Genomic DNA, 26,657 nt, shown 5'->3' with positions numbered 1-26,657 from the left:
TGTTTTATCTGCCTTCTCTCTCTCCTCTCCTTCTCTTTTTTGCCGTTGTTGTATTCCACCAACCCCCCCCCCCCCCCCCCTCCCCCGTTTTTTTTTTTTTTTTTTTTACCAGCTGCTGGATTTTCCCTTTCTTTTATAACTGCTGTCATTCTCTCCATTTACAAAGGAGGGATCTACAAATAGAGGCAACCACAGCAAGACAGTAAGTGAGGCTTCTTTTCTCCTCACGCCTGTGCCAGGGGGGTGCATGGAATGGGAGACTGTGAAAATGTGCGGAGGATGAGTGATGAATGGATCCTGAAAGGGGTTATGAGTGTAGATGCTGGCTGGTGGTTTGCCATTCAAAGTTGAGAAATATGAGCTTTTGGGAAAGGCGACTCGTGCATGCGCTGTGTCTGTTGGACAGAGTGAATGATGTGAGGTGATCAGACTGGGCTGGTGTTGCTTGTTATCTGTAGTTTGGCTGCAGGAGCGTAAGAATCTGATCTTTAAAGAGACAGAGGTTCGCTTAAAACAAGAGGTGTACAAAAAGAATAGGTGAATACTGAATCAGAATTTAGTAAGTTTTTCTGGATATATATTTGGCATTGCTGTGAGAGAAAGAGCTAGGCATAGAAAGATTATCATAATGACAATTAAATGATACAAATCAGCTCCTTGTACAGAGTGCAATGTGTTTTTTTCTCCTCTGTATTTTAAATGGAGAAGCCCGATATGCAGTATCCTGTCACACCCTGAAACACACCCACCCACATACATTGGCATGTTCTTACTCACGGAGCGGTGCTAACGGACTGATCTGAAAGTGTGGCAGCTCTCTCGTATGATTACATCTCTTAAATGCCACACCAGTTTTCTTTCCTGTACACTGCCTTTTGTCTTTTTTTCTTATAAGCATATGCAGTGAATGACAGAATAGGCTTTTAAAGGGATAGTTCACCCAAAATGAAAATTCTGTCATCAATTATTCACTCTCATGTCATTTCAGATTTTTATGTCTTTATCCTGTGGAGCACAAAGGGTGCAATACTGAATATTATACTGGTCACCCTTTCCATGTAATTATATTGAACTGATGATTCAAAAAGCACCACTGAATGTGGTCCATACGACTAATGCACTATATTCCATGTCTTATAAACCCTTGCAAAAGCTTTGTTAGTACAGACCAAAATTTAGGTTATTATTTAATGACAATCTTTGTGCACAAATCAATACCACAGGGTTTTGTGAAGCGCATCAACCGATTCATTAAAAAAGATCTGACTTGATGTGATCACGAATCCACAAACACGCCAAGGAGAGTGAGAGCAAATGTCAATGTTTTAAATGAATAGCAGCTTAAGGTCTTTTATCTTTTTGTCACACAGAACTATTGTATAACGTCAGATGATGCATGTCATTACACCTCTGACAGTCATATGGACCCCTTTTATGATGTTTTTGTGTTCTTTTTGAAGCTTAAAAGCTTCTGTATCCATTAAGTGTATTTCTGTGTGTAACCGAACATAGAAACATAGTCTTAAAAATGTCACCTTTTGCTTTCAAAAGAAGAAAGCAAATCATACCCATTTGGGTGGGGAAAAAAAACTGATTTTATAACGTTTATCTAATACATGCCATTTATTCCAGGTTAATAATTATTATAAAATGTTGTGAATATAAGTAGGCTAGGTACTTTTCAGGTGATTCCCATAATCACACAATTCGCTACAGATTCTTCTCCGCCCACAGACACACTGCTGCTCAGACAACCCACTGAATGCCCCTTAACTAGACAGCCACCTCCTCATCTCACAGGCTAGAAGTGGCACACAAGTGAACCAACAAGGAAACATTCTCTCCTCTGCACGGATGTGAAGAGATCTTGAGTCTCAGTGTGCTGCTTTCCCGAGAGTGTGTGTTGATTTAGTTTGGGACTGTCCCCTGCCATTATCTGCTGAATCTATTATTAGAAGCCTTTGTTTTTCGCGTATATCCTCCTCTGATACATTGTCTGTGCTCAGAAGAGGGAAATTGTTGCAGGTCTTTGCTGCGGGTACCCATAATTACATGATATATGTATTTCTAGCCAGTTATTGAGAGAGAGAGAGAAATAACATGGGGGAGGGATAAAGAAGCAATGAAGCCAAAGAGAAATGAAGATCTATGGATAATTACTTCTACCAGCTGTTAAAAATGAAGAACATGAGAATAAAGACAATATTAAAAAAAAAAAGAATTGCTAAATAAATGAATATTTTCCCAGTAAAATAATACAATTTTCTTAAAACTAATAAGACTTGTTTTCAGAGGATGTTTTCTTGATTTTACTAAGCTTAAGTCATTGAAGCATAAGTCACATCCCTAAATTTGTTTAAATTTAAAATTTAAATAGCAAGAAATTTTCCAATAGCAAGCATACTGATTAAGAAAATGTTTTTTTTTTTTGCAGTAAAAAAAAAGGAAGGAAAAATGTACAGAGTTGTAAAAAAGTTTATTTCTTCACAAACAAAAATGTTAAAAAAATAATATATATATATATATATATATATATATATATATATATATATATTTGCCAATAATAGGATAAGCGAAGCAAAAACTTCCAGATCTGTTTTCCTGGCACAGACATTATGGCAGAATGGTGTTGCCAACATTGCATGCAATACAACATTTCTTCCTCAGTCACATGCTGTCACAACTGTCACCCGCTCTCTTTTCTCACACTCTCTATGTCTTCCCTTAAACACACACATACACATAGAGTCTGTTCTGGTGTAGTGTGAGTTGTTCGCTTTGGGGGAAATAGGATGACAGAGTGGATAATCAGACAAAGGCACACAAAGAGAGTTAAAATTAGCCACATGGAATGGGCCATTAATAAATTGGGAAACTAGAACGCCACTGACACCCTTCCACTCGACATGAGTAGATACAAATATGGCATTCAACACACGTTTCCATCCTGAGCGTTTTCTAATATCACATTTGCCTGTCTAAGCTAATGAATCGAGGCAGTGGGCGCTACCTGGCCAGCATGGATCGATACCAATGGATCTGTGTGAATTAGGCCAGCGTGGAGGCCTGATATAGTGTTCACTGTTTCATTCCTGTTCATTTTACTCAACTTCTATCAGGTTGTGTTTGTTCTCAGTTCCATCCTGGCTTTTTTGCTGTTCCCGACCACTTACCGTCCTCCTCTTACACTCTTTAAGCACTTTACTTCTCTGTCCCCTGTACAATCAGTGAGTTTTTCTTGCCCTTTCATCCTTTTCTCTCTGTGTGTGTGTTTGCCCAACAGTTGAAGATGGTGAATCTCTCCCTCCTCTAATATTTACTGTGTAGGCTCTTGAGGGGCAGAGTTCAAGCTTTCAGGATTTAGCCCAGTCGTTTTACGCACTTCCGCTCACGTTTTTTCTCCTTCTCTCATTCTGCTCGCGGTAAAGGACTGATCTGGGACAGACGGTCTCCCTTGTGCTCTGGCCTACTTCAGCTCTGTCCTTTCTCTCTTACCTCCCCAAACTCCTCTTTTCCACTTTCCATCTGTCTCTCGCTCTTTTGCCTTGAGTGTGTCTCTCTTTGGCGTTTGGGCCGATGACTAGTTTTGGGCGAAGTTCAGCTCAATTTTATTTAGCACATTTAAAAACGACCATGGTTGACCAAAGTGCTTAACAGTGTCCGGTAAAAACAAGTTACTTGTAAAACTAATGCATGACAAAGTTACATTGCTTTTATAAAAAGTTATGTTGCGTAACATTTTTCTCACCACTTTCTTCACCAAAGTAGAAGCACTTTGCTTGGCTTACATTTTTTTTTTTTTTTTTTTTACTGTGCCGTGGACAAGTGGTTTTCCACTGACAAGTTTTGTGTCACATAAAGGCTTTACTGAGAAAAGTGCACACTGATTGTCATGACAATGACAGGGTTTTGGTGGCCATACCTGTGGGCTCAAGGACAGAGGAGATCTACTGCTGCTCTGAGGCATCACCCAAAAACAGAGTACAGCTTGATTTTTCTTTTGGAGCTCTATTTTCGTTTAGTAGCAGCATTTGAAGTTTTTATAACACAAATCTCACTGTGGATTGAAAGAAACTGTGCCAAGCTCAGTGCATTATATGCTCATTAAAAGTTCATCTTCTGTCTGACTAAAACAATGTCTTTTTAAAACACTATATGAACACTTAAGTGCTTCTATAATTTCAGCAGATAAATTTTTGCATACATATACAAATCTGATCATTGTCCTTGAAATTTCCTTACCCTCATGCTATGTCATGGCATAAATCTGCATTTGCTTTATTTTTTTCTGTGTGTGTGTGTGTGTGTGTGTGTGTTTATCCTTAAAATGAAATTCATTGGGTTCCAATGTTGTTTGAAACCCAGCGTTTTTCAAAAAATATGTGTTCTGCAGAAGGATTTTTGTTTAAAAGGATTTAAAACGGCACATGAATGCACAAACGATGACAGAATTTGCAGTTATTGGGGGATGAACTATTCCTTCAAATGTAATATTTGGAATATAGTCATCCTGGTTTTATGGTGTAAATTATCTGATAATGCAACTTGCATTATTTTTGTTTTGATTTCTGTCCCTCAGAATTGGATGTTGCTTTGCTGGTGTACCCACCAGTCTTTTTTTTTATCTTAGCAAAACTTTCTGGGTCAACTATCTTCATCAAAGGGTAAGGGCTTGATAACCAGCCTTAATTGCAGGTAAATAGCATAACATTGCTGGTCCACCAGCTAGATAAGCACCAAACCAAGACAATGTTGTTTTAAGCTGGTCTTCTCAGGCAAGGAGGTTGATGTTGATCAATAGTTTTTGATTGCTGGAGTGTTATATAGGGACAGGTGTCATGCACTCTGGTCGTATCTGGCTTTGGCAGAATAGGAGTGTTGTGCCAAAGCCCCCTTGTACTGACAGAGCTGTTTCCCCATGTGACTGATGAAAGACCTAAACACAAGTCCTGATGCTGAGATTGGTCTAGCACTTTGAAAATTCAAGCAGAGTCAGCATGAGATGATGTCGCCATTGGTGTGAGCACAGGGCATTGGGGTGTCTCTCACAGCAGTGGTTGAGCGTGTGTATGCACATAAGTAGAACAGAATCCCTTTGTTAAATCTCAGAGGACATCATCAGTCACTCACTCACTCACTCACTCTCTAAACCCCCCCCCCCCCCCCCCCGTTGCTTCACTGCAAAAATGCAAGAGAAAGATGGTAGCATGCTGCTGTTCTTCGTTCCTGCTCGCTGCATGAGTATATGCTTACTGATGCCAATTGATCTGAGCGATTGGCCGCAGTCTCCTGCAATTCTGTGGACCGGATCCCAGTGTATTACTGCTAATTGCACCATTGAGAGGGAAAGAGGGATGCAGCAAAAGAGGGGGAGTGGGGCATGAATTTTCCCAGCAGTCACCAGTGCATCATCAAAGTACAGCTATTTTTAGATTCAGAAGGAGTGGTGGTGAGCCGGTTGGCCCAGAACAGCAGTTTTAAACTGCCGTGGCAGTGCATTATGCCCCATATTGACTTTTCTATGGACCGGTTCGCTGCTTATGCTCATTTATTAAGTGTTGATGTTCAGGTTCAGTAAGACGACTCTTAGGAGTAAATGTAATACTCTATATCAAGGGGTTTTAAACTGAGGTCTGCTAGGGTGTCTATAGAAAATTACATTACATTTTATTGACAGCCATTGTTTTATAATTACAGTAAAAATAAAAATCAATCAGCATATAGATGTGCAAACATATGTCTTATGTATTTTTGTGTCTAAGCATATCTATGTAGTTACAACAAGAGTCACTTAAGTAAGAATGTCCTACGAGACATATATGACCCGAAAATATTCAAATTGTGAATTGGAATAAGTTGATGGATACATGAAATTTCCTGCTAAACCAAACCATAAAATTCTGAATCAGTGACTTAAGGCAAGAACATGTTTGTACTGTGTTGTTATTGATTTCAATCAATCAATACATACATACATACATAAATAGTACCGGTAGTAGAAATAGCAAGAATAATCAAACCAAACAAATTTTCAAACAAATTTAATTACTCAATTAAATTTGATCACATTATATTTTGGGCTTTTTGTCATCAAAAATGTTAAGGCCCCTGCTCCGTGTGTTGCCTGTTACTAAAAATCAAGATGCCCCCCCCCCAACAATCTTTTTCTTTGAAGTACTGAGTTTTGAAGTTTTTTTAAATTTGAAGTTGGACCTTCTAATGTAGTTGTGGAAAATTTGGGAACCTTGGAGTCAAAAAGGTTGAGAACCACTGCTGTATAAACACTGACTGATTTTTTTAATCGATGTAGCAGCCTCTAAAGACTTTTAAGCGTACAAATATTTCACCCTTCTCAGAATGCGTAATATCATTCAGTCTATTATCAATCAGTAAACCACATCAGGCAAATGGACAAACATGTTTAACTTGTGTTTTTGTGTTAGCTGATCAAAACTGCAATGAAGAATGAGCAACAGTATGTTGGTGTGTGGCTAAGAAGCGCTCATCTTCATTCAGAGGGATTATGCTGCTGAGACCTGCTTAATGAAGACGGGAGACAATCAATTACTCATGAATACTTCTGCATAAAATCACATTGTTTGCACAATCATATAGTTGCACACAAAACCTGTAGTAATCCAGCCATGCTTGCTTTTCTGCAGTTGTATAACACAGCAACACAGCTTCTGATGAGAATATCAGTGTGCAAAAATGGCTATAGCTCATCCCTGCAGATCCTGGAAGACTGAATTCCATTAAGGCAAATGACGCTATCCGGTTTGTTTATTAGGAACGTGTTTTAGAGTTGTGCCAAACAGATTAACTCTGTGTGTGATCCACTGCATTGTTTGATGAATAGCTCGTTGGAGGCCAGTGATGCATGTCTGCTATCCTTCAGTCTCTGCTCATCTGTTGCAAGTCTAATGGCCACATACTTCAGCGTACATTGCAGCAGCTATGCTAAATTTGCAGATGTACTTCCTCATATGCTGGCAGGTTTGTCTCAGTTTATCAGTGTCAGGCGCACACAGACCATCAATCAACCTTCAGCTTAGCTGTGGTGGCAGTGTCAGCTCAAGTCAACAACTAGATCAATAGGCTTTTAAAGCGGTCCTTCCTTCCAGTCAGTAATGTCCTTTTTTAGGTTAATGTTGCACTGTGAGTTGGCATGGAAATTTTTATAAGATCACCTATTATTTTGTGTAATAAGTTCAATTTGTTAATGTTTATTTAGAATTTGACCTCTGATTTTTGTCTTTTTGATTGTTTTTAGCATTTTTCTGGGTACTTAAAGGGATAGGTCACCCAAAAGTGTAAACTGTCATCATTTACTCACCCTTCGGTTATTCTAAACAAGTATGAACACAAAATAAGATACTTTGAAGAATGTTGGTAACCAAACAGTTGACTTAGAAAAAATTCTATTAGAAGTCAATGGCTACCGTCAACTGTTTGGATACCAACATTCTTTAAAATATCTTCTTTTGTGTTCAGCAGAAGGAAAAAACTCATACAGGTTTGAAACAAATAGAAGGTGAGTAAATGATGACAGAACTTTGTATATTTAGAATCAATATGAGTCTGGCTTCATTGAACAAGTGTCTTCAAAAACAAGTGTTTTGGAAGTCACTGGAGTTAATACAGGACTTAAAAATGAATATTGACTCTAGAACATTTTCAATGACATTTTCAAGCTTTCCTGGAACGTGGGAACACTGTTGATATGTGTTTACCAAGAATACAAGGATAGACCTGTAGTATAGGCCCATTTTTTCTTTCTTTTTTCCATTTGAGAAAAGAAAATCGAAAACGATTCATAACAGTTCTTCTTTCACCAAAACAGGTGCATGTTCAAGCCTATAGCTAATAGCCTGAAGAGATGAGCAATATGTGACAGCATAAATTATAAGAAAACAAGAGTCCATCTGTGCACTTGCATCACGTTTTAACAAGCCCTAGTTTTGAGTCATATTTTACACATCTTTTTATGAACATGTGGCAGTGACCTACCTGTTGTATCTGCAGATTTATCATGTATAGCATTATTATGTATAGTGTCATGATGCTTATCACTATTGTGGGGCTTTCTGGAGTATTTGGTAAATTACAGCATATATCTGTCAGGTATTTCGTATTATTTGCCATTATCTATTCACCGCTCATCTGAGTAAGTGAAACTGGCACTACTTTGATGTCTCTCATATCTCATTGCTCTCTCGTTTAATACAAATGCAACTGCCGTGGCCTTGCCTCTTAGTTATCAATTGTACTGAAAATGACCTCAGACAGCTTGCTTCAGTATTAATATTACAGTAATATTGCTGCAGGCTGCCCAGAGTCAGGGTCTTGTCCTAATCACTTTTTACACTTCAAACCCTAGTGCCTTTAAATTGTTTTAGGACTCAGGTCAAAGATTTTTAAGCAGTAATTTTGGCATTTATACAGTTAGTCACATTTCTTTACACATAATTCTTTGTTGTTGGTATTGTTGTAATGTTTTGTGCTGCCATCAGACATATTGAGATTTTAATCTCAAGAGACTGACCAGATAATATAATAATATTTTGAAAAAATAACAAAAAAAGAGGTCTAAATGGTAGAAATGACTGTAATGCTCTCTCACATTGCAGCAATGGGATGATGTGTCCTCAGGTCTGTCAGAGCAGTTATATTTCCCGCACTATGTGCTCAGTCATCCGTTCATCCCATTTCTAAAAGATTATGGTGAATGAGCCAGACCTTCATCCACCCCAGGATCCTGGTTTTGATCCTCTTCTACAGCCTGTGCGTAGCTGCAGGCCTTATTCAGAAAGCTGTGGGTGGGTCATCAAGACAGGCAGGCATCTGGAGATTGTGCCGTTCAGCTTGGGATGATGGATTCAGCAAAGATTGGCGTGATTGGCTGGAGTGGCTGTGTGCATTAATAATGGAGGCGCTGCTGGTTGTATTTATAGAAAGATTGGAGGGTGGTGGCTCTATGAATGGGGAATGATATATGACAGAACCTCCCTAACTAATCAGCCGCCCGCGGTAGGGTGCATGTACACTGCATGTACACTGGCAGACTTTGACGCACACAAACAAACATAAACTTGCAACTTTCAGTGCTCCATTTAGCTGAAAACATCTTTTCATTTCTCGTGTCTGAAGTTCTGTCTAAACAGTTAAAGAAATATTTTGGGGTTCAAAATATTCAATATTCAAGTTCAATGGGGCATATGCCACTTGACCAAAATGGAAAACTGGTCTCATCGCATCTGTTTTTCAGAGAAATAATATAACAAATATTAATAGCAGCATGAACTGACGGTGATAATGAAGGCAATCAGCTAAGCTGCATATTTCTTTTTGTTGTTGGCTTTTTATTGGGTTTTAATGTCTGAATGATAGTAAGAAAAATAATTTGAAAAAAAAAAAAAAACACTTTTAGATATCACTCTATGAGAAGGACAGTTTAGGCTCATCTTTGGTAGCTCCTTTGAAGGCATCTTGAGTATAACTGCTCCATATTTAATGAAGCACATACACATCTGGTTCACATACCTGAACCAGAAGCAGTAGACCTGTTTTACACAATACAGAAGTTTGTTGTGCATAACCACAATTGACAGCCCTTGGCATGACGTTGATTTCCTAAAAAAACACCTACAATGGAAGTACATTTTTAAGCATTTAAAAGCAGAAATGTGAAGGTTATACTTTTTTTTTATAAAAGTATATCATCATTTTTATCATCAGTTTTAACATGTTATAATGGCAACAAAGTTGTATAGTTTAAGATAACTTTAGAGAAAATGTTACTAAGCAATATTTTGTACTAAAATCATGTTAATGCCAGCTTTTTAAAAGGGACATATAATGTGATAAAAAATTTTCCTTTCTCTTTAGAGTGTCCAAGCTGTTTGTGATGAAATAAGATCCCTAAAGTTGCAAAGTCTCAAACCCAAAGAGATATTATTTATAAAAGTTAAGAATTTTCCAGGCCCTCGTAAAATGCCTCGTTTAAACACACCCCACATGTCTACGTCATGATGTGGGAAGATTTGCATAACATCGCACAAATGTTCACGCAAAGAAAGGAGTAACTTTAACTCTAACTCTAACTCGCTGTAGTATTGTTGTTGCCCCCATGTCATGAAAACGCTGTGTGTTTCGTTGTGAAAGCAAAGCTTCTTTGTTTGGCCTTCCAAAAGAGGACACGACTAGAAATCAGTGGTTAACTTGTATTTACAAGACAGATCAACCCAAATATTCAGATGCGTGCAGCACATTTTACAGAGGACTGTTTCCTGGGAGAGTGGGAGAGAACAATGCCGGTGTTCTGACAAATAATGCTGACACACAGGCTGTATGTTTTCATATGTGAAGGATTTGCCACTGATGATTCAAACTGAGTTTTGAGCAGTGTAGAGTAGCGCTTGTTGTTGGTCGTTCCTCCAATCACAAATGCAGACATGGTTTTATGTTTATGCGACGCGATGCAACGCAACATTTAAAAACACATTATAATCAGTAATTATGTCCCCACTGGATGCAACAAATGCCTCGTTTGTAAAGGATTTTGTTGGTTCAGCCAATAACAACACACTGGATAGCTGATCAATCAGAGCACACCTTGCTTTTCAGAAAGATGAGCTTTGTATAAATTGACACGTTTCAGAAGGCGGGGCATAGAGGAGAAACAATAATGTACAGTATGTGTAAAATAATGTGTTTTTTAATGTTAAACCACATAAACACATTTCATTACACCAAACACACAACATAATATTCTTTTTTAGCAATGTCATATGACCCCTATAAGTCTTGTGGCTACACCATTGAAAGTGAAACTGGCCCCCTTCACATTTGTTGTAAGTCACTCTCACTGATTTGCTGCTGATTGAAAGCTTGTATTAAACCCAATGTATTTCTTTAAGCTTTTCTCACAGACACAATGGATTAAATATTTTTTCCATAATATCAAGGCTTAAGACTTCTGGCTTCCTTTCAACATAAGGTCAGAGATGTTGGCTCTTCACACTCTGTCCAGGTGGCTGCTCTTATGTTATACAGAGCGCAGATTCTCCAGAGCTTTGGTAATTAGGAAAGAAGACTACGTAATGATGGCCATAATCATCACATTAACATTTGAAAGCAGAAAGCTTCCACACTAGACAGGATTGATTTTATTCACACCCCTCAAATGCATTATTGCCAGATTATTGCTTTATTTTCAAAACAGCCATGGACCATTGACTGCAGCACCCTAATTGATCACAGTCTTAGAGATTAGAGCTAAGAACCAGCATCACTTGTGTTGTGTCTCCATCAAAAGAGATTATTAGAAAGTGATTTTACAGAATCAATAATATGATTTATTGAGTTACACTAAATATGTTAACAGTACAGTAAGGAGATTCAGTAAAATTGTGCTTTGTACTGCATTCTTGGGATTTAAAAAAAAAAAACATTTCAGATGTTTCTCCATGCATCTTTCTAGATGTAAAAAAAAAACCCCAATGCTGTCGTGAAATGGCACTTTATCATTTCAGTCATACGCATCATTTAGCAGTATCCTGGGAGCACGCATCCCTATGTTTCCTTGAGCAGAATGTGCAGTTTTGTGTGACAGCTGCGGATTTGGATTCTTGTGAAAGCTGGAGGAATGTTAAGCGTCTTTTCAGTTCTTTTTATTGCTTTGAATAATTTAAAATGCAAACACAGATAGGAGTTGAAGCGTGCACACGTATTGTCGAAGCTGAGGGCCCTGGAGGAGAGGGAGGGGGAAGAGAAGTGCTGTTTGAATTGTTGCCATATTGATTGGCCTATATAGAATAGATTAGAACGATATAAAGATGATTCCTTGTGTGTTGGTTTCCCCTTTCATCCACAATTAGAACACACAAAGTCAAATTTAAGCTTCAGCATCTTGATGCTATTCTCTCTGTTTTCCATCTGACACTCTCCACTAAAATTAATTGAGAATATCAAGGCTGCTGTCATTAACTATCAAAGGCAGAAGCTTTTAGAGGTAATGGTTAGTGTATGTTAATGAATAACGATTAATGCACGTAAAAAAACATGTAGCTGAGATAAAAGCCACTCTTATCTCTCTTTATGTTAAACTATTTATGGATAGATGCTAAGCTAATGATTTTGAACGCAGTGAGAATTTGTTGAATGAAGGTTTTGATGTGTTCAAGTACAAGTAAAGATTCTTTATTGGCATCTGTGGTTCCATATAGAACCTTTAACATCCATAGAATTTTTCAATTCTACAAAAGGTTTTTATAGTGGGAAAAAAAGGTGCTTCAGACGATTAAAATGTTCTTTGAGGAACCCAAAATGGTTCTTCTGCACTGCAAAACCCCTTTTGTTGCCTTTTTTAAAGGAATATAAAGAGACTTTTCATTGTTCCATGGCATCCAGAATAGGACAGTGGGAATCTGACCAAGATTATACCTTCAACATGCCATTGATGTTTTATGGTGGTCATGTCTTTTTGAGGGCCGGCAGGAATATTTATTATTGATTCCGGTGAAGGTGGTTAGAAAGCTGCCCACAGAACTCCTTTAAATACCAAGCTTCACATAAGTGACATCAGCACCCTGTGTAATATTGACCCTGCCTTCTAAATGTCAAGTCACTATCATTTACCCAATATGACACTTCTACACAGTAATTTATGCTCAGAAGGTGCTGCAAAAAAAACAGAAAAGGAAAAAAAGAGAAAGGTGACAAATGACAAAATGCACAATATTACAACATACAAAACAATAATTTTAAATTAGCAATGGAGGGTACAAATAATATACACTGAAGAATACAAAGTAGTATTTTGTATGTCCTTTCATTCTTCGTATTGTCAGTTTAAAATATGTGGTGGTTTTAAATTGATGGTTAAAGTTTTGATACTGCAACTCAATCTGTCAAATCCCATTGAGGAGGATGATGTGTCACTGGCTGGTTTGGAGCATTGAATATTAGAAAGTGACAGCAACTAGATTGGGTCAACTGTGGCCTAATGGTTAGAGAGTTGGACTTGTAACCTGAAGGTTGCAGGTTCAAGTCTTGTAGTTGGGTGGGGGGAGTGAATGAACAGTGCTCGTTCACCCTCAATACCCATGGCTGAAGTGCCCTTGAGCAAGGCACTGAACCCCTGATTGTATTCACTTCTCACTGCTGTGTGTGTGCACTTGGATGGGTTAAATGCAGAGCACCAATACTGAGTATGGGTTATCATACTTGGCAAATGTCACAACTTTCATCTGTTTGATGGATGGCTCAACTCGTCCGAGCATGTTTATGTGTGTGTCATATGCTTTCCTACAAAATACAGCATTTTCAACACGTTCAATGAAGAAAGGTGCTTAAATATTTAATTAAATTATTTTCTTTTAATTTTATATTTGAAATTAAATGTAGGCTACATGTTTATATTATGATTTCTGTAATCTTTGTAATCCGAAATTAACTAAATTAACAATCAGTATTTATATGAAGTAATAAGTTTAATAATAACAAAAAAACTAACATTTTATATGCTATTTCATAACTCATACCAGTCACACTTATTTCATAACACATAACAGTTTTAGCAATGGTAAATGTTTTGTAATGTGTGAAAATCATGCACTAACATGAATGCTGAACATGTCTAATATTAAGTAATTGGTAGGTAAAATGAGTTTCTTTTTATTTTTCTACAAGGAATGGAGTATTTTTGGATTATTCGATTAATGTCAAAGTTATAAAAATTTTGTTTTATTTGTTGTACGATGCAGTCAGCATGTCAGTGCTTCGAAGATGAAACGTCACTCAGAAACTGCTAGTACATTTCAATTACAAATAAAGCAAGTAACGGTAAATTAAATGTGAACATTTTTTTAAGTAAAAAGAAATAGTATTTTATTATAAAACATACTTCAACTTAAGTTTACAACTTAAAAAAAGTACAATGTGGGATTTGTGCCTCCACAGCTTAAAAAAAAAAAAAAAGTTGTGATACAGTGTCATAATCTTTTCCATTTTGTTTTATTACAGTATCAGTGCTCGGTTTGGCCTGTGTTTGTGGAATTGAATTTTGACATCTGTAGTGCGTGTGTGAATTGCACTTTCGCCGAGGAAGAGAAAGCATGTACTTGTCAGAGTGCAAGCTCCACTGATCCAGTTTCGTCCCGCCTTCCCTCTCAGCCATCTCTCTGAAACAGACACACAGAGACATTTCAATCCTGTGTTTGCTCACTCAAATCCCTCTGACGACTGCATCATGGCAAAATATGTCCCTCACAAAATGCCAAATCAGCTTGGCTTGCACCTGAGGGAGCCGTGGCAAAACAGCAGTGCTTTCTGTCAGGAAACCACAGCCTGAACTGTTGCAATTCTGTCAAACACCATCAGTTGGAGGAAACACACTAAACCAGCTTTATTTGACATGTTAATACAGCTGTGATTTACCCAAGTATGTCATCATATTTTTGTGGAGGTTTGGAAAATCAGTTTGTTTTCCTTGCAAACCAATTGCTGGCTGAGAGGAAATTTTCCATTTCGTTTTTTAACTCTAAAACACATCTATTTGCAAACCAAATACTCCACCTCAAGATAAAATAACAAGAGAAACTGAGATCTCTTCAGTTTAAAGAGCTATTGCAAAGAAATGATTAAAATATCAGTATTAATGGAAAAAGATTGTGAGTCGACAAAATACACAACCACATCTTCTGCTAGCATTTAAGGGATTTACTGGAAACACCTCAATAATGCAGTGGTTTGTGCGTGTGAAGGATTTTGAGGTTGATTTCACTCGTTTTTTGTCTTTTCTGAGATTTATTTTTCTCTTTGATTTACCTCAGACTGTCAAGACTAGTATTTTTTCAAATGTCTTTTCTCCCTTTAGGATATACTGTAGCTGTCTGAGCATTAATTTGTAATCCCCTAGAATAAGAAAACCATTTTTTTTATTTTTTTTTTTTACTTTGTTGATTTGATTTGTTGTGGGCATATGATGTGTCTGATCCTTTTGTTAGCTTTTATGATAGCTTGCGTAGGATTTAATAAGTTCTTCCTAGTTGTATAATCCATGCCCATTAGCTCTGTTTTTAACACAAGCCTCAGTGCATTAGCTTAGAAAACCTACACACTGACCACAACAGCTGAGTCAGTGAAGCCTTTGTGGACCGCACAGATCCAAAGTTCGCTTGAGGGTGTCTTTTCAGACATACAGGCAAGAAAAAGAAAGGCCAGGAGAGTTTATTGACAAATAAGAGGAGGTAGTTTGATTGCATAACATCGTGTTATTTAACACGTATAACTTTAATGCATCCATTTTGTCTGTTTTCTTTGCTAAATCCAAATAGAAACCTAATTTATTTATGCATGGCACTTCCCACACGGCTGTTTAAGTCATTACATATTCATGAGACAAACTGGACTAGATTGATTGGACTACAGTCGAAATCTAGAGGTTATTATTGGGATAGTTCACCCAAAAATAAAAATTCTGTCATCATTTTATTATCCTTAAGTTGCTGCAAACCTGCATGATTTTTTTCTATCGTGCAAAACAAAATGAAAGATATTTGTACATTTTTCAATTGTGTTTTCCATACAGTGAAAGTCAGTGTGGTCCAAACAACATTGGAACCCACTGACTTTCATCTTATGCACAAAGACATTTTCTTTTAAAATGTATTTTCTTTTAAAATCTTTTATTTTGTGATCCACAGAAAAAAAAAGTAATACAGGTTTAGTTTTCTATATATTTCTATATAACTTACATTTTTTTTCTGTTTTATATATATATATAATTTGAGGACTTCAAATTAAAGTTATTTGCTAGTTGCCAACATTTCTAATTTTCAAGTTTTAAGTTTACGTTAACATTAAAATCAAATATTCTTTTCCATCAAAAATGTAATTATTAGATGGAAGAATTTTTTCATATTTCTAGTTAAAGTTTACCATAAAAACACTAGAAAACTTAGTTTTGAATTGTCCCTTTAAGACTATAGTCTGGACTATCTTCTATATATTCTGCAATATTATAAGAGAAGCTGAAAGCAGCATGACATCAATATGTCTCGTTCATAGTGGGATGATCCGTCCTGCGTTTGTGCCATCATGTGTGGCGTCTCCAATCATTTTTCAAGCATGAAAAACCCAAGCATCAATCCCATAGCCCACCCACTCTCTCCCCCTGCAGCGTTCCGCTCCAATGTGTGTAACCTCTTTATGTGCTTCCATTCAGGAACATTTCTGCGAGCTCTTTCCCATTGAGATGTCTTTGCTCTTATCAGTCTAGCCAGAAAAGGCAGGCTAGCGAGGCATTGTTCGGCCTCTCGGAGGTGGCTGGGACTAAAGCTGTTTTCATGTTTTGACATTATCACTGCGCCCGTTGAGTGAGGTTTGAGCTCAGAGGAAATACGAGGCTGTCATGTGCCCAATGGCTGGTTGATGAGCAGGACACGAGGTGACATCACTGTCACACACGAGCAAAGAAAAGGTGGAAGTCGCTTGACATCATTTCTGTTATTGACAAGACATGGTGACCTTTCCCCTCTCCCTCGCTTTCTCTCTTTCCATACATGCTCGCTTATTCTCTCTCTCTGTCTCTTTGAAACACGCTCATAAATACTCTGTATGTGGGCTGCTGCTCTGTGTAAGAATATCAGGCTCTTCTTATAGAACCACAGGTCACTGCTGAATGATGTTGAACTCTGAAGTATCATTGTGTGAATAGAATATGAAATCTCTCCACTTTAATGAAGGCATGATGCTGAGGTGTTTCATGAGACTAGTGGCTCTTGAAATCTTCTCTTTTTAAGCTCTCTTCTCTTTTTTTAAATTACGTGAGTGTGTTTTTAAGGGTCTGAGCTTCTTCAAAATTGTCACCCAGATTCTGACTCAGAACAGTGTCTTTTGTCAGAGTACAGTACTGAATTAAAGAACTGGCTCCTTATCAGGTCACAAGTTGAACTGGAATTTGGATTCGAAGGGCAAAAGGAGGATGTTTCAAAATTGCACACAGTAAATTAACATGCTAATGGATTCGGGGGAAATGCTCTTGGTGCCTAAAGTTGTATCTATCTATCTATCTATCTATCTATCTATCTATCTATCTATCTATCTATCTATCTATCTATCTATCTATCTATCTATCTATCTATCTATCTATCTATCTATCTATCTATCTATCTATCTATCTATCTATCTATCTATCTATCTATCTATCTATCTATCTATCTATCTATCTATCTATCTATCTATCTATCTATCTATCTATCTATCTATCTATCTATCTATCTATCTATCTATCTATCTATCTATCTATCTATCTATCTATCTATCTATCTATCTATCTATCTATCTATCTATCTATCTATCTATCTATCTATCTATCTATCTATCTATCTATCTATCTATCTATCTATCTATCTATCTATCTATCTATCTATCTATCTATCTATCTATCTATCTATCTATCTATCTATCTATCTATCTATCTATCTATCTATCTATCTATCTATCTATCTATCTATCTATCTATCTATCTATCTATCTATCTATCTATCTATCTATCTATCTATCTATCTATCTATCTATCTATCTATCTATCTATCTATCTATCTATCTATCTATCTATCTATCTATCTATCTATCTATCTATCTATCTATCTATCTATCTATCTATCTATCTATCTATCTATCTATCGGTAAATGGTACATAACCCTGGTCTACTGACATTCAAGTGAAAAAATCTGTTAGAAATGTCAGAAAGAGAGAGGGTGGCTGTGGTTGAGCGAGTAATATTCCCCTCTCTGTCTGAGACATTTTACAGATCTTATAATATTTTCTGAACGTCTTTTGAAATTGCAGCCATTTTGGAGAAAACAGTCTGAGCGGGATCTCAGATCTTAATTAGCCCCATGGTGGAGAGTTGTCGACTCAGAGGGGGAGTTTGATTTGTAGCTTCCCCTAAGGTGCGTGTATGTGGAAGTACAGCTGTTTTCAGCTCTCTAATGTGATATCTGTTATATAACCAGACCAGGATCATACAGAGTACACAGTAGAGATTTTGGCAGCTTTTTTTCCCATCTGTGGGAAAATGTTTCTCTGCAAATGCTGTTGTATGTTGTCTCTTGACATGCCTGTGTCATGATGAGTGTTCGATTCAGTGACATAATCGGACATTCCCAATACTTCAAAATAATTATAAATAGCAGGAAAGAGAGCTTCGGAAGTAAGTCACTGTTATTACCCCAAACCATGAAATATGGTGCGTTGGTTATTGTTTTATGTGCTCCTGTGTATCGATGACTGATGGAGACAGGGAATTAGGATGACTTGCTTCCATTATGTGGAGGAGACTGCAGAATAACTCTCTGAGGACCGAAACTCTCAGAGGGGCCGAGCTTGTGTCTTAGTTGCTTGATTGCCATTCGCTCTGACACACAAGATTGTGAGGTCATAAGAGACAGTCTTTAAGAGAATAAGTGTGCACATACATAATTTCCTGTCCCATCTGTACGGTCTCTTGCACACAGAGCATTGGCCTGTGGATAGGCACGTATGTACCTATGCGTTTGTGTGTATGTATCAGAGAGAAATTGGCCGTTCCAGTTTCATGGTGTGAAAGTGGGGCGGTCTGTTCCTTGGAAGTTTCCCAGTTTAATGTCCTGGGGGCCGAGATACTGAAAATATCTATCTATATAGATGCTTTGTCCTACATTAAAGTGAGGGTGAAAGAGAGAGAGTGAGAGAGCTTGAGAAATTGAGGGAGGGCAGAACACCTGAGATTGTGCAAACGACAGAGAGTGATAAGATAGAAAAGCCATTTTAGGGATGGAAGAAGGACTATGCGGATTTTCCCGTTGAAAACTCACAGGAGGTCTAGATGGACAGAAATGACCAGTTGGTTTTATCTATACATGTGACTATTGAGTTGGTGAATAAAGATAAACTACAAGAGCTGATGTCTGACAGGTTTGTCCGAGCACGTAACAATCACTGTAAAACCTTGTACACAATAGACGACACAACTTAACCTCTGGTGGAGACCACATAGGCTAGGCCTACTTAAGCACAGTTTCAACCAACGAATAAAGTTATGATCCTCTGAATACTACACCTGCCGAATGTAGTATCGTTTTCGCCAGACGAGATTTCACAGAGACTCGCGAGATTAAATGTGACTTGCAAACAAAAACAAATGGAGGATGAACAACATTGTCAGTTGGTTCTTCTTGTGCAAGTTTTGTTTTTAGTCCTGTTCACACAAAGAACGATAACTTTAAAGACAACTATAAAGATAACGATATTAGCGTCCACACCAGTGTACAATATCATCTGTAAGTTTACGCTCATCTGCCGCTTTAATTCTCGAGCTCGTTAGTGATTCTGATCACATGTCAATGTCTTTTATCATTCATCAGCTGGAGAATTAAAAAAAAAAAAGTTATTCCAACGATATTGTTTTATCTGTGCCTTTATCGTTACAGCTATGGTGCGGACTCTGACATTCTTTAATATTGAAAGCGATTTTACATTGAGAAATCCAAAAGAAAATAAAGTTATCTTTTTCAATAGTCCACTTTTGAGGCATGGTTGTGATGGCCAAGATTCAGGTATAGAAGCACGCAACATCTGGTTGGTGAAGTTTGCTCGCTCTCATTGGCTATCACGAGTATCAAGTCAGAAGCAGCCTGATCAAGAGTCATAAATACTGTAGGTTATCAAACATGTTTTAGGCTGGTCTCCCAGCTTGACCAGCTAAAATGTTTTCAAAAGTGCTTTGAAACCAGCCAACAGCTGGGATACTAGAAGACAAGCTTAAACTGGTTTAAAATGTTTTTTTTTTTTTTTTCAGCAGAGCTCACATACAGAGGCTTTTAGAAATAACTGTATTTTATTGGGAGATTATTGCCGTTTGAGAAAGCTTCTACACTGTAAAACAATAAAGTTCAGATTAAGAAAAAAGAAAGAAAGAGAAAAGGTAAGAAAGAAGCATGTTGCATTTAAGTTTAAAATAAAAAATGGCATTAATAACAGCTCTCAGACATTTTCTGTGGTTATCTTGAATTAACTCATTCACTGCTGTAAATGCAGTTTTAATTTTTCTATAAATTCTTGTCAATGCAACTATAGATGTCTTGCTCTGAAAATCGATACGCTAATGTTTTTTATTCATCCAAATTATTATTCATCCAAAAGTTTTAATTTCAAATCTGTATACATTTCTTTCTTCTGTGGAAAATATATTTTGTTTGTTGTCCATACAGTTTGGTTATCAATACAACACCTTCCTTTGAGTTCTGTAGAGGAAAGAAAGTCATACAGGTTCATATGAATAAATGATGACAGAATTTATATTTTTGGGTGAACTATACTTTAACATGAAGTGAACTCTGCAATCGTTTCTGCAGTCATTCAAATCTTGCAAGGTGAAGGTCTCAAACTCAAAGCTATCTCAATAGACCTTAATCAGATTAGATGCCATATTGATTTTTATCACGGATGAAAACAAGGCTGCATAGGATAGATTTACATTCTTTACAGTGGAATACACTGCATAAAGGTCTTAGATCCTAAAATTAAAAATTATTATTTTTTTTTTATTATTAAAGTTTTGTCAGCTGAACAACCAGTATGTTGTAAAAAAAAAAAAAAAAAAACTTTTCCATTGAATGCACTATAATTCTATCCCTCACAGCCTCATTTTCATTCCTGTCAAAAATTAAATATGGTGCTAAAGTCTATAATGGTGAGAATCAACAAACATTGTGTAAAAAGGCAAGCTCAGAACATCACATTATGGCAAGAACAACAAAGTAAATCAGCAACACATTAATCCAATAAATGTAACCGCATAATTTACTCGTGGGTTTTAAAATAGAGGAGGCACACTAATTGTATTGGTCTGGAGATCCCTGCCGATTGTTATTATTATTATTTGCTTAACCACTTTAAAATGGCTTTTTGGTGGCTTTTAGTCAGAAAACGTTAAGAAAATTACACACATACAGCAAGATAATTTGAATGAACTTACCTGTCCTATTGCTTAAAACAAACATCCATCCCTTCTTAAAAATCTGTGTTAAAAGAGTTAGCCTGTTGTGCTATTTAATCAGGCCTACTGTTCTAGCTCCCTTTATTTTTAATTTGTATATATATATATATATATATATATATATATATATATATATATATATATATATGTATATATATATATACTGTTTGAATGACAGTTTGGAAAATCTGTTGGAGATCAAATATTCAATATCAGGACTCATCATAAGTACTTAGTAATTATCAGCCCTGCCGCTACGGTTGTCACATAGCAGTTGTAATTACATCAGCAGATTCGGCATATTCGCGACAGAAAAGCAGCGCTTTCACGTAATGGTATTTCAACTGTGAAATTACAAACAAAAATATATACATTCTGAGACATGAACTGAAATAAACTGTGAATTTTATTAACATTAAATTGTCCTCATTTTCACCTCAGAATTTTGGGGAAGCTGTGTCTCCCCTGCCTCCCTCGACGAGCCGGCACTGCTCATGCTACGATGCTCCCTTGGGAGCTCACAAATCCTTATCAAATCAACAACATGTTAAATATGAAACTGTTTGTCCAGACAACTCGTAGACAAGTTAGGGCAACACTTAGGGTAATACTATTGATTAGATATAGGGTGATATTGTTATTGTAGATTTCAAGTATTTCAAGTTTTCATAGGATCTGTTGTTTAAAAACCCTTCTGTTAAAATGTAATTGCAATTTTTCCCACAGCACGTGGAAAAGATTCACAACCCTACACAATGCACGATACACATCTAACTTCAGAAACCTTGATACTGAGTAATCGCTCAACAGGCTCCGTAACCTTGAAGCTCATTAAAATTTTGCAGAAATACGAAGCTGCAAGTTTGCTTGGACAGAGTAAATGAGAGAAGTGACCCATGGGAGGATAAGGAAAGAGAAAGAGATGCGGAGAGATACTGTTATCTTGCACTCGTTATCTCTTCATGTGATTGATGCCCTCTGTAGGGCATCAATCACTTCCTTTGTCTTGATTCCTCTTTCCCCCTTTGCTAAAGATTAATTGAGATATGCTCAGTTCATTGTGTGCTGTGACATCCTTCATGTCCTAACTATGACCTTAAGGGAAAAGTTCACTCAAAAATAATAAATAAATCTACTTACTCACCTCCACGTCACTCCAAACAAATGCAGCATAGTTTACAAAAATGATTAGTGTATAAATAAGTTTGTACTAAATGAAAATACACCCTATTTTGTAAATTCAAGTTATTAACGTTATTGTGAACAAATCATCCCTGCATATGTTTTTATTTTGACCTTTTAATTTTTAGTCAAAATGTCGATCTTCTTGTGAAATGAAAGTAATGAAGTAAAACTCGATCTTCTTGTGAAATGAAACTTTACTCTTCAGACTCTTCTAATCATTTATTCCCTTTAAAGCCCACCTCTTTCTTACAGTCCTCCACAAGCTCACATTCATTTAGCTCCAATGCCCACAACTCATAGAACTAAGTTCCTGCTTTACCTTTTTTGATAATCTGTTTCATTCAAATTCTGTATGTCACAATATGGAATACAAAATCTGTTGCTACTTTTGTTTTATCGCATCTTTAAAAGAAAAATTCACTCAGAAATGAAAAAAAACTGTTGCTATAAAACCATTGTTGTGTTCATAGTAACCAGGCCTTGTCAGGCAATAAAAAAGACCAACAAATATATTCTAGTATTTCTATTATAGTAATGTTTGTATTACACCTCTTCTGGATATAATTGCAGGGTAGTTTCAAGCTGCATGGAATATAAAATGTCTGGGGGTGTTAAGATAGGGGTTGGTGTCAAAGAATTGTGTTATAATTACCCCTAAAAATACAACTCATTATATACTTAAACTATAAAGATGTTTTCTCTGTTTTGGAGGGATTATTATTTTTAAATCATACCCTATTTATTGTATTGAAATTTGTTAATACTTTACTATATTTAAGGGTGGATAATTTTATCAGTTGTTTATTATTCATGCAACAGTACCTAACTAAAATAACTTTGTCTGGTGCTCTTATGAAAGTTCATAGCATGATTTGTGAAAATGTAACTGTAATGACCCAGAACTCGACATGGGATTCATTTGCAGGCTTTATTCAGAAACTCTAGTCGTACAGGCAATGGTCAGTAACAGCAGTTTCAACAATGCAGGAAGAGCAGAGACGTAGAGATGGAACAGACAGAATGTCAGGATCACAGGCAGAGAATCAATGTCCAATAAACAAGCAAGGGTCGGTAGATAGGCAGCAGAGGTACGTGATGGATAACAGGTAAGATCAGCAACAGGAAAACAAAACCGGGTAATAACGCTCAGAAATGACAGACACAGCAAATCAAGACTTCGCGTTGAACTGATGTGATAGTCCCGTTTATATTCACCAGTCCTAATGGATTGCACCTGTGACGGTGATCAGAGTCCAAGGACGGGGCTTATGGGTAATGTAGTGTAGTCAGTGTAAATGAGTGGGTGGATGCGTGTGTGTCAATATTCAGGTGAGGGTGCCCTCTGAATCACGGGGTTCGTCTCCGTGACAGAGCCCCCCCCCCCCCCCCCCCTGCGAGCGACTCCTGGCGCGAGGAGGCAAACGACGTCGGGGTCTACCACGGGTCGAGGGGCCGGTCTTTCGGGATGTAAATGATGAAATTCATCGATGAGATTGGGATCTAGAATATCCTCAGAATTTACCCAAGAGCATTCCTCTGGACCGTACCCCTCCCAGTCGACCAGATACTGCAGGATTCTTCCCCGACGTCTGGAATAGAGTAATTCCTGGACTTGGTAAGCCTCCTCGCCCTCAATGGTGATGGGTTGAGGGGCCTGTTCACGGGACCTCCCCTCCCCCTCGTCTCTGGGACCAGCAGCGGACTTGAGCAAGGACACATGAAAAGTAGGAGAAATACGGTATGTGTTAGGAAGTGCTAAACGGAAGGAAACTGGGGTTATTTGTCTGGTGATTTGGAATGGACCCATGTACCTTGGACTCAGTTTGCGGCATGGAAGTTGGAGACAGAGATCCCGTGTCGACAGCCACACCCATTGACCCGGCTGGTAGTTGGGACCTGGGCGCCGTCTGAGGTCCGCTTGCTCCATTTGCCTTCGCACAGTGTGTTGAAGGTGAACATGAGCCCGATTCCAAACCTCCTCACTGCGGGTCATCCAATCGTTCATGGCCGGAACATCCGTTGGATCCCCTGACTATGGGAACATTGGCGGTTGGAACCCCAGGACACATTTAAAAGGAGTTAGACCAGTTGAGGGTTTGAGAAGGGAGTTCTGAGCATATTCTGCCCATAATAAGTATCGAGCCCAATCGTTCTGATTCTGATTACAGTAGTTTCTGAGGAAGTGGTTCAATTCTTGGTTAAGTCTATCCACTTGTCCGTTGGCTTGGGGATGATAACCAGAGGTGAGGCTGACATTGACGTTCAGGGCTTTGAAGAAGGCTGACCATAATTGAGAGGTGAATTGAGGTCCTCGGTCTGACACGATGTCCTCGGGTAAGCCATATAACCGAAAGACCCAATTGCAAAGATGTTCTGCAGTCTGGAGAGCTGTGGGTAGTTTGGGTAGTGGAATGAGTCTGCAAGCCTTGGAAAACCGGTCGATGATGGTAAGTATGGTAGTGTAGCCTTGTGAATTGGGAATATCCGTAATGAAGTCTATGGCAATGTGAGACCATGGTCGGTGTGGAATGGGGAGTGGTTGAAGGAGACCGGCGGGGGATTGCTTGGATGATTTGTTTATGATACAGTTGTTGCACTGCTGTACGTAGTTGGTTGTGTCCTTGTGTAATGATTCTCACCAGAAGCGGTTCTCCAGCTGATGGATGGTTGCCGTGATACCTGGGTTTCCGGATGATGGATGGCAGTGAACTTGACTGATGACTTGATCACGAAGAAGTTCAGGGATGAAGATTCTGTCGGCTGGACAGGCTACTGGGGTTTTGTTTTGCTCCCTGTACTGCTGAAGCAGGGTCATAATGTCCCATTGAATGGGGGCAACGACTACATGAAAAGGTAGAATGGGTTCTGGATCTATAGAGATATCTTCCTCCTCGAACTGACGTGAAAGGGCATCTGCCTTGGTGTTCTTGGAACCGGGTCGATAAGTCTCCGAGAAGTCGAATCGGTTAAAGAACAAGGACCATCTAGCTTGGCGAGGGTTAAGGCGTTAGGCGGTGCGTAAATATTCCAAGTTCAATCAATCAATCAATCACATTTATTTATAAAGCAAATTTTAAAACAACACACGTTGGCCAAAGTGCTTTACATACGGCCCACTACATATAGTCTAAGATTATAAAACAAAGTATAAAACAATATCTTACAAATTAATTACAATCAAATGCAAGAGAGAAGAGATGAGTCTTTAAATGAGTCTTTTTTTTTTTTTTTTTTAAATGAGATTTAAATACATCCAGGGTGGCACAAGATCTAACATGGAGGGGTAAACTGTTCCATAAACGAGGAGCTGCAACAGAAAAGGCCCTGTCTCCTTTTGATTTAAGTCGAGACTTAGGAATGGTTAGCTGAAACCTTTGTACAGATCTTAAAGGCCTAGAGGATGTATGTATCTGAAGGAGTTCACTAATGTAACTTGGTGCCATCCCATTTAAGCCCTTAAATAATAACATCTTATAATTAATCCTAAATTTGACTGGAAGCCAATGAAGGGATGCTAGTACAGGTGTTATACTTTCATATTTCCTAGTCCCGGTTAATAGTCTGGCAGCAGCATTTTGAACCAACTGCAGACGTGAAAGTGATGCATGAGAAATACCATAGTACAATGAATTACAATAATCCAATCTGGACGTAATGAAAGCATGCATAACAACTTCCAAATCATTAAAAGACATAAAAGGTTTCAATTTTGCTATATTCCTTAATTGGAAGAAGCCACCTCTAACCACTGAATTTATATGCTTATCAAACTTTAACTCAGCATCAAAAAGAACACCAAGACTCCTAGCTTGATTATGTACCTTCGATTTAAAAGGGCCTAACTGACTAATTAAATGTTTGGAAGAACTCGGAGGGCCAAACACTATCACTTCAGTCTTCGATTCATTCAAGTGGAGAAAATTAACTGACATCCACTCCTTAATATCATTAAAACAGTCAAATAGAGACTGCAAAGCTGAATTATCCCCCATTTTTATAGGTAGATAAAGCTGAGTATCATCGGCATAAAGATGATAATATACATTATGTTTCTTACAAATCTCAGCCAATGGAAGCATGTAAATAGAAAACAAGACTGGACCCAGTATCGATCCTTGTGGAACCCCACACTTCAATAGAGCAGAATGAGATGAAAAATGTCTTAATTCCACAGAAAAAGTTCTCCCGGATAGATATGAGTTGAACCAATTTAAAGCTTTTCCTTGAATCCCTGCCCACTCTTTTAGACGCTCCAACAGTATTGCACGCACTATAGTATCAACAGCCAAAAACAAGTCATTTGATACTTTGAGAAGGGCTGACTCTGTACTGTGTTGAGCCCTAAATCCCGATTGAAACATATCAAAAATAGCATTTCCATTTAAATAAGTAGAAAGCTGTTGAAAGACAGCCTTCTCTAAAATT

At 37.7% G+C, this 26,657-nt stretch overlaps 1 protein-coding gene across 1 annotated transcript in view; it reads left to right on the top strand.

Annotated features, from left to right (window-relative positions):
• The window catches only part of LOC132145192 (SH3 and multiple ankyrin repeat domains protein 1-like), a 120,299-nt gene that overhangs the window by 473 nt on the left and 93,169 nt on the right, over nucleotides 1–26,657 (top strand). Inside the window, exon 2 of the mRNA XM_059556007.1 lies at nucleotides 167–202. The gene's annotated coding sequence lies outside the window, so the exon portion shown is untranslated. The remainder of the gene's footprint in view (nucleotides 1–166; nucleotides 203–26,657) is intronic.

The sequence above is a fragment of the Carassius carassius genome, chromosome 1, assembly GCF_963082965.1.
Source record: "Carassius carassius chromosome 1, fCarCar2.1, whole genome shotgun sequence".
Lineage (NCBI taxonomy): Eukaryota > Metazoa > Chordata > Actinopteri > Cypriniformes > Cyprinidae > Carassius > Carassius carassius.
This window is presented reverse-complemented; position numbering and strand designations above follow the sequence as displayed.